The following is a 5,439-nucleotide window of genomic DNA, read 5'->3' on the forward strand; positions in this document are numbered from 1 at the left end:
GAGCTAGTTGGGCCTCTGAATTCCCTACCCATTCTTACATCATAATCTTATGGAGCCTATGCATACCCAAGCGGTCGTGTGCAATAAGTTATATGCTTAGGTGTCTTTTATGCTCCATATGTGGGTATGGCATAGGCACAAAGCCAAACTTACTTCTATGTGTATGTGCATAAGGCATGAGAACCATGCATGCATGTAAGCCATGAAATACAAATATCCATATGGGAAAGGCATGAAATGCAAGCCATAAGGCCTCTGAGATCTAAGTGCAATATCACGCTCAACAAAACATGTCATTTTTTTAAACCCTGAGTTAAGTCACTCAATGCATTAAATATGGCTTAAACATTAATCCATTGTTAACATGGCTTAATTAATCCATTCTTGACCACCATTTTTAGCATTTAAACTTAGAAAAACGAAAGTTTTAATGTGTATGAAACTAGAGTGTGATACCACGTTGTGTTTTCATGCCCATCTGGGCTTTTTTTCCATTGAGAAGCACACAAGCTTAGATGCACATAGGTAGAGAAGCCAAGGTCTTATGAAGGAAAAAATCAGAAGATAATGATAAGTGAGTATAAAGGAAAAATAGCAGAATACCTTGAGAATGAGGTGTTGATGAGATTCTTCTTGTCTTTCTACCCCCTTCCTCTTTGGCTACTACTCCTTCTTGCTCTTTTTCACCTTGCTACTTGTACGCATGGGTACGCATAACCATTTTTGTGGAGATAATACAAGTGGTTGTTCCTCAATACCTCAAACACTTCTCTAACATGCATCAAATGTTTATCCTCACTCTTGCTATAGATGAGGACATCATCACAGAAAACCAATACAAATTTGATGCCTTCTTTGCTCACAATGTGATACTCTACTTCTTGAGCCCCAAAAGTACATTTTCTCTCATTTGCATACAAGTGGTTGTTCCTCAGCACCTTAAGCACTTCTCATTTTCTCTCATTTGCATACAAGTGGTTGTTCCTCAACACCTCAAGCACTTCTCTAAAATACATCAAATGCTTATCCTCATTCTTGCTATAGATGAGGATATCATCAAAGAAAACCAATACAAATTTGATGCCCTCTTTACTCACAATGTGATAGTCCACTTCTTGAGCCCCAAAAGTACATTTGTTCGCCTTTGCATACAAGTGGTTTTTCCTCAACACCTCAAGCACTTCTCTAGCATGCATCAAATGCACACAATGTGATAGCCCACTTCTTGAGCCCCCAAAGTACATTTACTCTCCTTTGCATACAAGCGGTTTCCCTTAACACCTCAAACACTTCTTTAACATACATCAAATGCTCATAATGTGATACTCCACTTCTTGAGCCCCAAAAGTACATTTTCTTTCCGTTGCATATAAGTGGTTTTTCCTCAAAACCTTAAGCACTTCTCTAACATGCATCAAATTCTCATCTTCATTCTTACTATGGATAGGATATCATCAAAGAAAATCAATACAAATTTGAAGAGGAAGGGCTAAAGTACATTGCTCATTAATGGTTAGAAAGTAGCGGGCGTGCATTGCATATCCCAAATGGCATCACCGTGAAATTAAATAGCCCTCTTTCCATTCTAAAAGTTGTTTTGAACTCATCACCTTCCTTTATTCTAATTTAATGGTACCTCGACCTCAAAGCAACATTAGAGAAATACTTGGCATATGTCAATGCACATATAGAATGTTTCATCTTTCTGCTTCACTAATCATACCGTTGAAGCGAATGGTGATTGACTTGGTTTAATCCATCCCGTATCTAAGAGTTCTTTGATTTGTGTTGTAATTTCATCTTTTTCTTCCTTAGAGAGCCTATATGGGGGCTTGTTATAACCATCTTTGTATTCACTTTAGGATCATACATTCAACCTTCTTGGGATCCACTTTGATGCCCTCTTTGCTCACAATGTGACCAAGATCCTCCACTTCTTGAGCCATAAAAGTACATTTTCTCTCCTTTGCATACAAGTGGTTATTCCTCAACACCTTAAGTACTTCTCTAACATGCATCAATTGCTCATCCTCATTCTTGCTATAGATGAGGATATCATCAAAGAACACCAATAAAAATTTGAAGAGGAAGGGCTGAAGTACTTTGTTCTCATCAATGCTTGGAAAGAAGTAGCATGTGTATTACATAACCTAAATGGCATCACCATAAAATGAAATAGTCCTCTTTCCATTGTAAAATATATTTTGAACTCACCACCTTCCTTCATTCTAATTTAATGGTACAATGATGACCTCAAATAAATCTTAAGAAGTACTTAGCATCCTTAAGTTCATCAAAAAGATCATCCCATGAGGTATTGGAAGCCTATTCTTAATGGTGATCTTTTTGAGATGACGATAGTCAATGGACATACATAATGTTTCATCTTTATTCTTCACCAAGAGCACGAGTGAAGCAAATGGTGATTGACTTGGTTTAATCCATCCCATATCCAAGAGTTCTTTGATTTGTCTTGCAACTTCATCTTTTTCAACCATAGAGAGCCTATATGGGGACTTGTTAGCCGCCTTTGTATTCGGTTTAAGATCAATACCATGATTAACATCTCTCTTTGGTGGTAAACTCTTGGGAATTTAAACACATCTTTATCTTTATCCAAGAGTTTAGTCATGCCCTCATGTCCTTCTACATATACTCAACAATTTTTAAAAAATTTAGATCCCTTTTTAGTCTATAATACCCTATTTTTAAGCCAAAGAAAGTTATTTTCAAGCCCAAAAAAGCTTAAAAGTTACAAAAAAATCTTTAAAATCCTTTTAAAAATCACTAAAATTTTCTTTAGGTTTAGAAAGCAGTATATAATTAAATTTAGACTTGTTAATAAATATTATTAATAATATTAATTTTTAAGTGGATAATAGTTTATCTTTAATTATCTTTATGTTTATCTTAATTATCCAATCAATCTTAGATAGAAAATTCAATGAGATTTGAAGTGGATAACCTATTTTTTCTATATAATCACACATCTCTAGTACATCAATTTTGAATTACCTCCCTCTAGACATTTTCTCTCTCCAGGCCAAAACAGGGTAAAACAGGGTCTTTCTTTTATTTCAAAGAGGGGAATAATTATAAGATCAGAAGGGGAGGTTCTTACACCTGCACACCTCAAAAGCTAGAGGGAGGAATCTTACATCCTACCCCACTTAAAAAATGCAAGATGTCCTCATCTCGCAAACTAGAGGACAACTCTTTCCCTTAAGATCCAACTGATTTTGGGGTTCCTTATAGTCTGGTGAACCCAACAGAATCTTGGGATAAAGATCCCTTATATAGAACTCATCATCACATAACAATTAATTCAGATCATATCATTCATATCCTTAACACAAATATGGTCCATTAGACTGAAATTTCCATCTGAACATTCCTCCTTCAACTCAAACCCATGGATTCGGACCCTGCTTTTAAATAAAGCCACCAACGAGCGACGACACCAACAAAGGACATGCTAATGTTTGAGATGATGGATTCTCTAATTCTCCACTTCCATAACCGACCTTTGAAGACTAAATTAAACTCCTCAAATAGTTACTTCAAGATAAGCAACAAAAATGCCTTGTCCTTGAGCAATGCTTGTCAGTAAAATAAAGTTTCTAATCCTACTTTTGAAGACACACACATGGCTAAGATCATCAAGGCTACTTTCAATGCTCAAGCAACTAAAAAGGATCGTAAGGTTAGCCATCATACTTTTTCTTTTATCAATTTTGATAGCAAAAAGGATGGTTTTCTTGTGCTTTCATGGGGTTAAGTCAATTGGATGATTACTTCTCTTTTGAAGAAAGGATTTTTTCTGAACAAGATAAGATTAAATGTGCTACCAACCATATAGTTGATTGTGCATCACTTTGGTGGAATGTTCTCCCCACAAACAAGCCTACTACTTGGGAGGAATTCCAACATAAGATTAAAGCTAGCTTTTTACCACCACCATAGTTTGCCCTCAAAGCTCGTCGTGCATGGGACACTTTGTCTATGTCCGACCGTGAGAAGTTTTGGCAAAATCTACTTAAACTTTGCATACTTGAAGACATGCCTGAAGATACTATTCATCAACATCATTATGAATCTGGTCTTGAAGAAACTAGATGATGCTATTGCTTTAGCACATGATGTAGAATGCAAAAGAGGTTTAACCAAGCCTAATATACACTTCAATGTATATTTTCCAAATAATCAACAAACTTTGAGCTTTAATAACAATTGATAATCTTTTCCTCATCACTACAATGCTCCTATTGGATTACATTCTTTTAATGGTTCAATGCAAATAGAAAGCCTTGGGTGTAGCAACTAGTAATGCACACACTACTCCTATTCAAAATATAAAGGCTGTTAATGATCAAGGCAATATAATTCATCCCAAGCCTATTAGTCACAACACTAATAATGCTAAAAAGCCTCACCCTACATTCTACAAGGGTAGTCAAACTAGGTCACTTTACCACTTGATGTTGGTAAACCTCTAAACAACTAGTTGCTCAGCTTTACAACATCAACGAGTTGCCTAACAAAAATGGCGATTATGCTCTAGATTTGTTCGAAGATATGCTACACAGTGATGGTAACCCAACCAAAACGATGTGCCAAGTAACCCTATTTCAACTTCTTCATTGCTTAAAATGAAGGGTAAAATTAATGTTCACAATGTTTTAGTGTTGCACGATGATGGAAGCACCTACGATTTTATTTCTGAATGTGTTGTTAAGAATATGCAATTAGAGTCACATATGTCTCTCTATAAGGAAAATTTCTTGATTACACCTTTGTACACTGGTGATATTATCTTAGGCATGCCTTTTCGTCATCAGTTTCATCCCCAAATCGACTATGATACACACATGATGTGGATTACGCATCATAATGAAACTTTAACTCTTTATAGTGATGTTATACATGACCTCTATCCATTGTTATCATACACTCAAAAAAACGTGCACTAAGAAAACATGAGAAAGCTTACATAGTTTACATGAACGAAACTAAAGCAATTGAGCATAAATTATCTCATAGTCAGAAAGATTTTCTAGATCAATTCAAAGATTTTTTTACAAATGACCTATTCTCACCAAGACTACCTACATCTCACCCAAAATATCATACCATTGAGCTTCTCCCTGGTAGTCAACCACCTCATAGTTCCCCTTATAGACAAAACTAGATACAACAAAAGGAAATCCAATGGCAAATATAAGAACTTTTAGACCGTGGCCTCATTCGATCTTGTAGCTTGCCTTTTGGAGCCCCAGTACTTCTAGTCTAGAAAAAGAACAAAACATATCGCATGTGCATCGACTATAGAGCATTGAATAAGATAACTATTAAAAATAGGTATCATATTCCTTGTGTTCATGATTTGCTAGATAAGCGTCGTGGTACATATGGTTTAGTAAGATTGATTTAAAATCTAGA

The sequence above is a fragment of the Cibotium barometz genome, chromosome 27 (genome assembly GCF_041138505.1).
Source record: "Cibotium barometz isolate CiBa-2024 chromosome 27, ASM4113850v1, whole genome shotgun sequence".
NCBI lineage: Eukaryota > Viridiplantae > Streptophyta > Polypodiopsida > Cyatheales > Cibotiaceae > Cibotium > Cibotium barometz.